Source organism: Talpa europaea (genome assembly GCF_964194135.1).
Source record: "Talpa europaea genome assembly, chromosome: 4".
Taxonomy (NCBI): domain Eukaryota; kingdom Metazoa; phylum Chordata; class Mammalia; order Eulipotyphla; family Talpidae; genus Talpa; species Talpa europaea.
Genome location: NC_140070.1, coordinates 101,403,259 through 101,416,178, shown reverse-complemented (window position 1 = coordinate 101,416,178; position 12,920 = coordinate 101,403,259). Strand labels below are relative to the sequence as shown.

The 12,920-nt window shown below is 39.4% G+C and overlaps 1 protein-coding gene and 1 pseudogene across 3 annotated transcripts in view; one reads left to right on the top strand and one right to left on the bottom strand.

Moving 5' to 3' along the window:
• GPR156 (G protein-coupled receptor 156) overlaps positions 1-12,920 on the top strand; it is a gene marked incomplete at its 5' end in the record, with an annotated part of 41,704 nt that overhangs the window by 3,226 nt on the left and 25,558 nt on the right. The window lies entirely within an intron of this gene.
• Positions 4,226-5,812, bottom strand: LOC311169856 (histone acetyltransferase KAT7-like; annotated as a pseudogene). Its single transcript has 2 exons — positions 5,696-5,812; positions 4,226-5,076 (listed from the first exon to the last, which is right to left on the bottom strand). The product of its transcript is annotated as a histone acetyltransferase KAT7-like (transcript).

The following is a 12,920-nucleotide window of genomic DNA, read 5'->3' as shown; positions in this document are numbered from 1 at the left end:
CTGTTGAAAATAGAATACTTATAAACAATGTTAAAGTAGAAATACACATATTTCTTTCATTGTACTATAGATTTTACTTTCTGCCTTACTTGCAGTGGGGACATGAATTGGCATAAGCAATAAAATATTAAGAAGTACTATGAATAGAGCACATTTTGCAATTAAGTAACTATAAGGTCAGACAAGGAAAGAGAAAATAATCCAGATGCAAAAGTGCTTTCTTAAATAGTAAAATTTGTTCAAAGTTGCTGCTTCACAATTAGATGCTTCATTTAATTCCAGTTCTGTGTTCTATGAATTTGTAACTTTGTGTATGTATGTTAGTGCATATGCCTGTGTGTACTGGAGGAAGAAAGATATTTTAAAATTAAAAGAATATATTAATTTTCAAGTTTAGTTGCAGATATTGCATTTTGATAAAATTTTAAAATGTAGAATATACAAGGAAATGAGTAAAGATTTAGAAGACTTGAACAGCACCATCAACCAACTTAACCTAAATTGACATTTATATAATCCTACACCCAACAACAGCAGAATACATATTGTTTTCAAGAACACATGGAACATTTACCAAAATAGAGCATATTCTGGGCCAAAAATCTCATTAAATTTAAAAGAATTCAAGTCATACAGAGTATGTTCTCTGACCACAAAATGGAATTAAATTAAAATTCCATAACAGAATGCTCTCTGGAAAATCCTGAAATATGTAGAAACTAAATAGAACACTTTGAAATAACCCATGGTCAAGAAGAAATATAAAAGAGAAATTAGAAACTATTTTCAACTGAATGAAAATGAAAATGCAACATATCAAAATTTGTTCAATGTCATTAAAGCAGTATTTAGTGCTAATTTTAGCTCCAAACTCCATTTTAGAAAAAGAAGAAATACCCACCTTAAACAGGAGGGATAAAAAGAGCAAACAAGTTCCAAAATAAGCAAGAAAAAAGGAAATAATATAAATCAGAGTGGAAACTGAGAAAACAGAATTCAGAAAATAACAAGAATAGACAATGAAATTAAAGCTTTGTACAAAGATAAAAAAATAAATTTCCCAACCTCTAATCCAAGAGATCAGGGGGAAAAAAAGAAAGTATAATTACTCAAATAATAAAGGAATAGGTCTTATCACTAAAGACTCTAAGATTATTAGAAAGATAATAAGGTGATGTTAGGAACAATTATGATAGGCAGTCTCTAACATGTTCTTCAATGATTCCTATCTCCAGGTAGTCATACTCTTGTGAAATCCTGTGTCCTTATGATGGACTGTACTTACTGGCATGCTTATTCATGAGATGTCACTTTCAGGGCAAGGTTACAAAGGACAGTGACTTCCATTTTGGATTTCTAACTCTTTCACTTGCTTACTCTGAGGGGAACCACCTGAACCACCTGTTGTGTTGGAGAGTTGCTTTGTGTAAATGCCCTCATTGCAAACAAAATGTTTCCAGTCTGCACTCAACAAGGTCATGAGACTTACTAACACCCATGTAAGTGAGTGTGAAAACAGATCTCTGAGGTCTGCTAACAGCAAAATTAATGAGCTTAGAAGCATAATTTCTCTTATCCTGCCTTGAAAGACAGCAGCCAAGACTGACCCCTTGACCTAAGTCTTGCATAAGACCTTAAGCAAGAGACACCCAATTGCCCTGTGCCTGTAGGCATATACATATTTATACAAACTTTTCTAAAACATTGAAAATCATGGAGCATTTCCTAATTCATTCTGTGAGGTTAGCTTTACCCTAACATTTAAACCTAACAAAGACATTAGAAAAAACAAACTTTCAAGATTAGAGAATTAAAAAATTTAAAGTAAAATTAAAATTAAAAAACAAACTTTAAGCTAAATATCCCTCATGAATGCAGATAAGAAATCCTAAGCAAAATTTTATACAGCCAAGTACCAAAAGGATAATGCCTCATGACAAAGTGAGATTACAAGGAATGCAGGATTGGTTTGATATGCACAGATCTATCAATATAATTTTTTAAAAATTTATTTTTATTTATTTATGCATACAAGAACTGGGATGTAGGCCAGAGATGGGGGTGAGGGGTAGAGCATGAGAGGATTTACCAGAGTCAGAGTGGGGAGCAGAATAGGCAGATCTACTGAAATACACTGCTGAGGGGAGCAGCTGGAGAGATAGGAGAGGTCTACTATGCCATATGGGTTACCTCCCTGTCAGGGGATCAAACTCAGGCCACAGTGGAGATTTTGAGGTCTTGTAATATTCTCTTTCTTGATGTGGGTGGTAGTTATATAGATGTTTCCTTTTTGATAATTCATTGAACTAAATATTTATAATTTGGCAATCAAAAATAACCTTCCTAGCCCAATATTATTATGAGAGAATCAATCTTTCAGGTATCTACAATTGTAAGCAGCATAAATAGGAAGTGACTATGTATTTAGGAATCTGTTGAACATGAGGACAGAGAATCAACTTCCAAATTCTTTCTTAGGTAATGCCAAATGTCCACATGTGTTCTACTGCTTCACTGAAATAGCGTTTCTTACTATGATCAGGCCACAGTGGCTGGCGATAGCTTGATAGCACTGAAACTTTAACTCCTGTGCCACCAGGGAGGCCCAGATCTATCAATATAATTTACAGTATATACCAACTTTAAAAAAACCATAGCATCACCTTAACAGATATAAAAAAAGCATTTAACAAGATTATATTTCTGATAGAGCCTCAACAAACTAGGACTAGAACTTCCTTAACCCAACAAAGTGCATTTATGAGAGACCTATAACTTATCTATTAAGATGATGCTCTGGCTTTATGATCAAATTACTGCATTAGAGATTTTGTTCTTAAATTTCCTGTCCCTATTGTCTTCCTAAATGTAGCTGAACATCAAATTTTCACTTAATTTGGATGCTAACAAGATTAGACAGTAATCTGACAATCAGTTTCTGATCCTATGCTATGCCTATTTCCAGCTCCATCACACTAGATAGCTTGCTTCTTGAGAGGAGAGGGATGTCACATAGTACACATTTCTAAAGCATTTGCATTTTGCCATTAGCAGTGGTGAAAGATACTGGCCGTGTGTGTGTGTGTGTGTGTGTGTGTGTGTGTGAGTGTGAAAGAGAGAGAGAGAGAGAGAGAGAGAGAGAGAGAAGGATGAGAGGGAGAGGCAGTGTGATCAGGATGCTAATCTATGCACAGTGACCTTTGTTTCTATCTGACTGAGCAGATGTAGGAATTAATCATTGTCACTCCTGGATGCTGCAGCTGCAGTGTCCCCCACTGCCTTTCTGCCCCTGATAGATTTATTAGTGCATTTTTGTTTGCTAGAAACATGCGCTGGCACAGAAGAACTGGCAAATTAGAGAAGCTTATCTATGAATATGATTCTCTAAAAATGTTAATTTTTTTTGAGTGAGGCAAAGAGTATTCATTACTTTCCACCAAGGCACTGCCCACTGCCCACAGGTGAACTCAAATCAAAATACATAATCACCACCATCCTCTCCATCTCATTCAGACAGAGTATGTGCTGTTGCCAGAATTAATCCCTGGGGACTTTTCATAAGTATGGCTCTGGTCAGCCTGATAAAAAAAAGGTCTTCCAATAAAATGGAGGGGAAAAAATTAAAGTGAGATGAAATTCAAAGGGAATGCACCCTCCCCGTACACACATAGAAGCACTGCCTCTCCCTTGCCTTCCAAAATAAACCTGTAAGGACTAACTGGAAAGTTCCTGGTAGTGGCAACCACATTTGGAGGCCTGGTGACCACTAGGTGGCAAGAAGCATTATTTTATATACAACTTCAAGGGCCTAAAGAACATGAGGAGAGAGCAAGTGACCCGGCAGGTACGGTACAAACACACTTTGGGTCAATGCTGCAAGGGATCCACGCTCAAGTCTAACAGAGGTCCCATCCAGGCAACCCCACTGAGGCTGAAAGAACAGATCCTAAGAACCGACATCTGCAGTATACATGAAAGTCAGGTCAGAGCCAAGACAGTCCTGGGGGCGGCGGGGGGCTAGAGGGTGTTTTCCAAAGCATAATGTACTTACTACTGACAAGGAGCAACAGAAATGGCAGATTCTTAGGGCATGGATTCCTACTGCTGGGGTTTGCTGGCTCAGGGTAACAGGTCACATTAAGTGCCCTTCAGAAGGGTCCATGTTAAACACCTTGGATCCATGATTTTTTTGGAGTCGGATCTCTTGGCCTCTGCCCTCCACCCATCAGTCAGGTCCTGTCTCCTTAAAAGTAGGTGATTTCCTTTCCAATACTGTCTCCTGGCTAATTTCCTTGATAAAAATCTCTTTGCCCTGGAAATTATGCAGGTAAAGAAGTACTTCTTTCCAGTAACTATGATAGCTTATGAGCTCCAGGTTTGAGAGTGGATGTTCTGGGGACCCAACTTTTTCTTCCACTCTGGAAATAACTGAAATCAGTGAGCATCTTGCCATAGTCCTGCCACATGTGCTGAGGCATAGTTAGGATACAGGATGCATTGTAGTTGAGGAATGAATCTTTTCCTTGGAATAATATCCAATCAGCTGACAGTTAGTGTGTCCACTTCTGTCCTCACAGAACAGAAAGGGTGCCACATCATAATGTAATGTCTCATGGTCCAGAAAAATCTTGGCCAACATGCACAGGTTTTGGCAGTAGATCTTGTTTTTCTTGCTAACCAGTGCAAACACAGAGATTGAGCCTTTGCAATAATCTCATCACTGGGTGGGTGTTTCCACACATACTTAGTCACATTTCGGTGGAGTATTGTTTGGCTCTTCATGTATTTTAAACAGAATTCACACATGTAGAGACACCCCAGTCATGCATAATCTTTAGGATAAGGAGAATGGCACCAAGTATCAGGCTCATAACAACCAAAAGCAATTGTTTTACTCATGTTTCTCCCCTCTGTGATTTGGCATTGCAGTCTTAACCTCTCCAAATCCTCAAAAGCGTGAGCTTGTGCTCTCTGGAAAAAATCCAAGTCATACTCACCACTCAAGTGAGTATGGCCAAGTTTTCCAAGAGAGGTTCCTGAGGTCTGTCTATGTTCCGTAGCAGTTAATACAATATCCTTTCATTGAAACTAAAACATGTTAATTTTTTTCTACACATCTGAACCTATACATTCTTTTTTTTATGCTTAAAAGCAATTTTTTTAATAATAAATTTTATTTTTATATTCCCCATACAATTGCAACCCCCTTATTTTGACCCCAAACCTTCCCCTCCCGCCCCCTACCCCCCATAGAGTGTCTCTGTGAACCTATACATTCTTAACTCTTTAAAAGAGGAAGAAAAAAGAGAAAAGGGGAATAAATGCTAGTACTGTTATTTATGTAACAGTACATCTGAACAGTTAACATCTGAACAGTTATTTAACAGTTAACATCTGAACAGTTATTTCCCATTCTGAACATTGGACCAGCTCCATGGCCATACAACCTAGGATTGTAAAGAACTGATCATCTTCTAACATCTATACCCCTCTTTTTACAGCTGACTCCTTTTAGTTCCCAAATGTTAGAATCCATATCCCACACCCAGAATCTAGAAGTCTTTGGCTCTAGGCACAAGAAAATAAGTGCTCTAAATTAGTACTAATTTTATTTTACACCATGTGCTTCATCACCATAATTAAAACTTTCCAGACCTCAAGCATCCCCACTACATAGATATCCCTGCAGCTTTACCAAATCCACACCTGGTGATATTGGCACAAACTGGATGGGAATTAAAGTAGCCACAGCCCTTTGAATGTTGGCAGTTAGCTCCAGAATCCAATATAAGTTTCCTGTTTTTACTTTCATACCCAAACCCCATCTCAAGCAACTCAGCATGCCCTGGGCCAGAGGTTGAAAGGGAATAAAGTCTTTATTCCTTTCTGGTGGCCCACTACCTGCCCAAATCCTAGATATGTATGGTAGCCCGGGCCTTTCTAGTACCACCCCATACTGGGACTTGGGCTAATTTTTTGCACTCCCTGACCCTGCTTGATGAACTGTAGTCTCACTCAGAGTTTACTCTCAGTTTGATTCTTTTTGTATTTCTTCCTCAGAATGATTTCCTGGTTATAGGCATCCTTGTATGTTCAATTCCTAAATTACCATTGTTTGTCCTTTCATGTCCCCAGCATCTGGCTTATATGTCTTAGTCTTATGAGTCTACCTAGACTCCTGAATTCAAATTGTCCTGTTTAATCACTTCAGTTACCATTTTGAATCCAAATTCTAACACTTTCTGTCTCTTGTTAACCTAAAAATCCAGGGGGGGCTTTTAAAAAGACAAAAAGCATGTTTATTTGGGTTCAAATAATTGCAATTCAGGGTAGACAACTTTAGGTAGAAACCTGAAAGGTTCCCCAAAGAAGGACAACGTCAGGGAGCTTCATGGGAAAAAAAGAAGTTAAGTGGTTAAAGAAGAGTTAATAAGTGTTAACAAACCTTAAACTATTGTTGGCTATATGTAATTGGTTACTGATTCTGTTCTTTGGCAAAAAGTCCATAACCATCCATTCTTGTGATCTGGATGACTTCTCAAATAATTGTTTGCCTGATGTTTTTTTTTTTAAAAAAACAGTTGCTTTCTGGCTCAATTCAAAAGTTTTTACTTAGTTCAAATGAGGTAAGTAATAAGATTTCCCCTGTAATGGCCACCAGGTTCCATTTTAAAAATAGCTCCATAAATGTCAACTTTTCACACTCTCATGGTGATACCAGGTACCTTATTAAAAGATGATGGGTAAAGGGGCCTCCCCGGTGGCGCAGCGGTTGAGCGCTGGGTTGCGAAGCTGCCCGCAGCCTCAGCGGCACCGGTTCAATCCCCGGCTGCTCCCCGGCCACCGAAGGAGGGTCCCACATGGCGCGCAGACCTCTCCTGCCGCCCGCTGCTCCCCTCAGCAGTGTACTTCGGTCCTTCTGCCTGCTCTGCTCCCCACTCTGGCTCTGGAGAATTCTCTCACCCTCCCGAGCTTCTGACTGTACCCAGTGCTTGTATGTATAAATAAATAAATAAAATCTTTAAAAAAAAAAAAAAAAGATGATGGGTAGGGCCTCCCTAGTGGTGCAAGGGGTTAAATCTCAGCACTATGAAGCTATCCACAGCCACTGCAATGCGAGTTCGATCCCTGGCCAGGGAGGTACCCACATGGTGCAGCAGACCTCTCCTGTCTCACCCACTGCTCTCCTCAGCAGTGTATTTCAGTCCATCGGCCTGTTCTGCTTCCCACTCTGTCTCTGGTGAATCCTCTCACCTCCCACACCTCTGGTTTGCACCCCAGCTCTTGTATGCATAAATGAATAAAATAAAAATATTTAAAAAAATAAAAGATGACAGTTTAAATCTCTGGATGTCAACTTTAGTGATTGGGTCCTCTCCTTCCCTCCAAATAAATAAATAAATAAATAAATAAATAAATAAATAAGCAGAGCAAGGGTCCATGGACAGAATAATAGGTAAGTAAAATCCACTATTTATGTATAATGTAATATTATTCAATCTTTAAAAAGGAAGGAATTCTGGCACATGTTACAACGTGGCTGAATCTTGAGAACATTATGTTAAGTGAAATAAGCCAGTCACAAAATTACAAATTACTCTATGAATCCACTTTATGAGGCATCTAATATAGTCAGATTCATAGAAATAAAAAATAGAATGTTGGTTGCCAGGAACAGGAAGGGAGAAAGAAAGGGGGTATTGTTTAACAGTATAGAATTTTATTTTTGCAAGATGAAAAACTTCCAGAGATGGTTACACGATGGCTCTAAACTACAATATCCACTTACTCCTTTTAAATTAAGTTGTCCTCCCAACACACTAAGCAGTGGCCATTCCTCAAGCATACCATGCACCACACTTTTGTTCATGCTCATCCTTGCTTCATGACTCTTCTCGTTTTTCACCTGACAAGCTCCCATTTACCCGTTAAGACAAATGTCTATCCAACAAATTGTGGGCCCTGGACCAGCAACATCACTGTCATCTGGGCACTTGTTAGAAATACAAATTCTTGGGGCCCTACTCTAGACCCTGCTTAATATGAAACTCTGGGGGGATAATGACTAGCTTTGTATACTAACAAGCTCTCCAGGGGATTCTGGTGAATTCTAAAATTTAAGAACCACTCTTCTAAGGCATACTTCCTTTATCAATGCCCATAGCACTTTGCACATACCTATATTACTACATTGATTCATTATTATATTGATCTATTCACTTACCCACTTCCTCTAGTATATTTTGAGTCCTTAGAGTCAAATACATTATTTTTGCTTAACACTTACCACAGTGTCTAACATATAGGAGATGCTTGATAAGAGTTAGGAGCCTAATATATACTCCATTCCCATCTAAGATTCAGAGCAGTTACAGTGCCTATAAATACACAAGACTGATAATCAAATGATGTCCAAGGTTTCTGTTCTTCCACACAAGCCTAAAACCACACATACTGACAATGCCAAACGTCAGCAAGGATGCGGCAAAACTGTGTCTTACGCTTTGCTGGTAGGAATATAAAATAGTATTGCTACCTTGGAAAACAGTTTAACAGATTCTTGTAAAGTTAAACATATACTCAGCATTCACACTTCTGGGTATTTACCCTAGAGAAATAAAAATTCAGGTGCAACAAAACTTGTAGACAAATGTTTATAGCAGCTTTATATATAATAGTCAACAACTGGAAGCAACCCAAACATCCTTTGACAAGTGTATGGATTAAAAAAAAAATGTGTTGTATATCCATGCAATGAAACACTAGTCAGCAATAAAAAGGGAACAAGCTATTTATACATGCAACAACCTGGGAAAAGCCAATATCATATGGTTAAACATTGTATGGTTCCATTTACATTGCATTCTCAAAAGATGAGTATATAATGATGGAGAATAGATCAGAGGTTGTCGGGGGTTATGGTTGGGATAAGGGTATGACTGAAAAGGGAGGGAGATTTTCTTTTGTTTGCAAGATGAAATAGTTCTGTGTGAACTACTTTAGTGTCCTGACTACAGCAGTGGTCACATTATACATGTGATGTGTTTCATAGAAATATACACAAACAGAGATACAAATACTGGCTAAAATTCTGATAGGGTCTGTAGTTCACTTAATAGTATCGCACCAGGGCCTCCCTGGTGGCGCAGGCAGTTGAGTGCTGCACTGTGAAGCTGTCTGCAGCCTCTGCAGCGCAGGTTCAATCCCTGCCAGCCGGCGAGAATCCCACATGGCGCAGCAGACCTCTCCTGTCTCACCCGCTGCTCCCCTCAGCAGTGTATTTCGGTCCATCTGGCTGTTCTGTTCCCCACTCTGTCTCTAGTGAATCCTCTCACCCTCCCGCACATCTGGCCTGTACCCCAGTTCTTGTATAAATAAATAAATCTTTAAAAAAATAGTATTGCACCAAAGTTAATTTCCTAATTTTGATAATGTACTCTGTTTATGTCAGATGTTATCTTTGGGGAAAACTCAGTGAAGTGTACACAGAAACTCTGTGCTCTGTTTTTTTAATTTCTTGTGAGTCTTAAATAATTTAAAAATAAAGACTTTTTTGAGAAATACAAAGCACAGAGATTCCTGGTGAACGCTAAGTTGAAAAGTACTACTTGCTGTAGTGCTAAAATGGCGCCCAGAAAGTGGAGAGCTCACTACGCAGTGGAGGTGGGAAAGGAGAAGGAGGAGCAGACATTCCTGCCTCAGAGGCCATCAGCTAGAACACTGTTAGCCCCGCTATGTCCTGCTTCTTTGGGGAGGAGTGAGTGCTGGGGTGGAGAGAGATGAAAGCCTCCTCCTCAGCAGTTTTCCACATGGGGAGAGAGCGAGGGAAACCTTTCCTCATAGGCCTCGGTGAGAAAATAGAGACTCTAAGGGCTCCTCCTTAACAATGTTCGCAAAAGAATCAAACTTTACCTCAAATCCCAGCTTTGTCACTTGCTCTTCATGTAACTTGATTACTTTATTGAACTTCCTAAATTCCATTTCCTATGTAAAAATAAGAGTTTTGATACTACTATATCAGAATGCTGTGAAAATTGCATTAGATGGCATATGTAGAGTATTTAGCAGCTGCTTAGTACATACTGAACAAATAATCAATGTCGGCTCTCCTTTTAGTACTATTACCTACCAATATTCTAAGTAGGAAAAACATAAAGGATTCTGATTATAATATAGTTTTGTTACTTCAAAGCTTCAGGATCCTTCAGTATTACAAATTCATCAGAAAATCAGTACTTAGTCCCTATGGTATAAATGCAGACAATTTAACTTAATAGTTCCCTAATGTGCTTTTTTTGCTTTAGATTTATTTACATTTATTTTATTTATTTACTTGTAGTTTAGATACATCATCTCTAACCTTTTTAACACTCAGGAGGATAAGTTTTATTTTTCCCATCCTGAGATGAAGATATCGCTTCAGAATAGTCAGGCAAATCACCTACCATGCACAGTTATCTGGTCAGCTGGATTTCAAAGTTCACACTTTTTCTACTACATCATGTTACCTTAGTGTTAATCCATGAAAGCTGCTTAAACACATGCAGGCAGATTATCTATCAGTTGCTCCTTTCATATCAGATTCCAGGGCAGAATAAACAACTCTGGTCACAGCCTAGGACAGACATTTCCAGACCACCGCTGGGGCCAAGACTTGGAGACACTAGACAATGATGGGAACCATGAACCCAAAGCCAGTTGTAGCAAGAATTCAGTTTGGGGTTCCAGCCAGTAGGTAATGCCAGGAGTCGTACAGGGAATCCTGGCAAGGTCTGAGGTCCAGGCCAGCATCCAGAATCTGAAGGGGTAGGCAAAGCCCAGCAGAAGGCACTTCAGGCTCCATGCAGCTCCAAGACTCAGGACTTCCTCTGAGACTCCTGTTAGTGATAAAAACCAGTTAAATGAGGACTTTGAGGAGCCTCAGTTGAGGAGGCAGCTAAAAATCCTACTGCAGATTATTAAAAAGCAGGCCAGGAAGGCCTCAGACAGAAGTTTATGGATCAGTCAGATGGACACAGGTCTCAGGAGGTAGATAAACTAGGGGGGAGGTGAAAGGATACATGGGAACCAGGAATCAGGACATCTGGATGAGCTGTCCCAATGGCACCCGTATCCAGCTGTAAAACTGCATGAAGATCCATCCCTTCATCGTAAAATGAGGAAATCAGGTCAGATCATTGGTTTAAGCTGTGTTTCTCAGAACCCTGTGACTCAAATTCTCTTCTAAGCAATTATGGGGGCAGAGTACTGTGGAGCAGTTTCTGCCTTTATAGCTGTCTCCCTTTTGTCTCTTCTAAGTCCTGACCTCTGAGATTCCTTCTAATTCTATTGATTTATCCAAGATAACAACATTTAATAAGCTTCCTAGGCTCACGGTTCTGTAGAAGTTACTGATGGGGACAAACCTGAATAAAACTGCTCTAGCATCATGAATTTCAGGTTCTGGCCTAGCGGGGAATGATCCCAGCAACGGAGTCATTCAAGATTCCTCTCAGATTCCAAGATACACCAAGACCCCAAGTGCCCTCTCATAAATCTGAGGACAAGAAAGAAAAGGAAGAGGGACCGGAAACATCACCAGTATGGGGAATCTTTCTTGCCTCAGAGAGGTCAACTTACATATCAGGCAGGAGATGGCAATAATCTGGTTTATAGCAGATTCCCTGTGCTCAGGCATTTCATGTGGCCAATTGTGTTTGTGTTTTATGCTCTACTTAAAATCAGGGCACCTGCTCTGCCCTTTGGGAAGTGCTATGAGTTTTCTGCTATGAATTGCTCACGGCCTTTCAACAGAGAGAGGAAGTTGAAATCATTGCTTTATGTTACAGCACATGCCTACACTCTCGGGTCTAAGGTTATATGAGAGAAGTGGCACCCCTGCCTGCCGTGTGCCTGGTAAATGCAATAAAAGCCTGAAAAAGCCACCGAGGGCACCAGGACTCTCCTCCTTCACCCATCTGCTCGGATCATAGAGATCCTGCACTGTGCCCTTCCTGCACTACAGGGTTCTCCTCTCATCACTAATCTATCTTTATAAGTATGCTTTTTTATTACTAACATAAATTTAGTCATTATAATAAAATAATGGGCATTTGGTCTTCTATCTAAATTTCCGCATTTAAACTTTTAAAATATTTATTTGCAAGCTTGTGGTTTTTTTTAAAGATTAATTTACATATGCATACAAGAACTGGCATACAGGCCAGAGGTGTGGAGGGTGAGAGGATTCACCAGAGACAGAGTGGGGAGCAGAACAGGCAGATTGACTGAAATACACTGCTGAGGGGAGCAGTAGGCAAGTCAGGAAAGGTCTGCTGCGCCATGTGGGTCACCTCCCTGGCCAGGGATTGAACTTGTGCCACAGCGGCTGCTGATGGCTTCATAGTGCTGTGTCTTAAACCGTTGCGCCTCCAGGGAGGCCCCGCAAGCATGTATTTTTAAGTCAAGTCTTTAAACCTGTTTATAGTCTAAGAGAGCTATGCACTCTGAAATTTGTACACTGGGAATTTATATGCATATTCACTGATAAATATCTATAATAAATATATATTGACATACCTAAATTTTGTTAAGTGGCCCAGAGGATCCTGAGAAAATAATTGTTAATATTAAATAAAAATTTTGTTCTTTTTAAAAAGAGAAAAACATAGGTTAAGAAAATTGTCTTTGCAATGAAAAAATTAGGAATCAGGACTTGGTGTTCTAATGAGCTGAAGACATTTGCCTTTGTAGCTCCAGGTTTTCTTAATACCCTGACAAGTAGGTATTTAGGAATTGTTGAATTAATGGTTGATAATAATATCATTAAAAAGATAATAACTAATAAAACATGGAGACACCGAAGTCATCAACAGGGGAATTTGGGAGCAGGATATTTAGCAAGTTTTCTTTTGCACTTAATAGCTAACTATTTTGGTGAT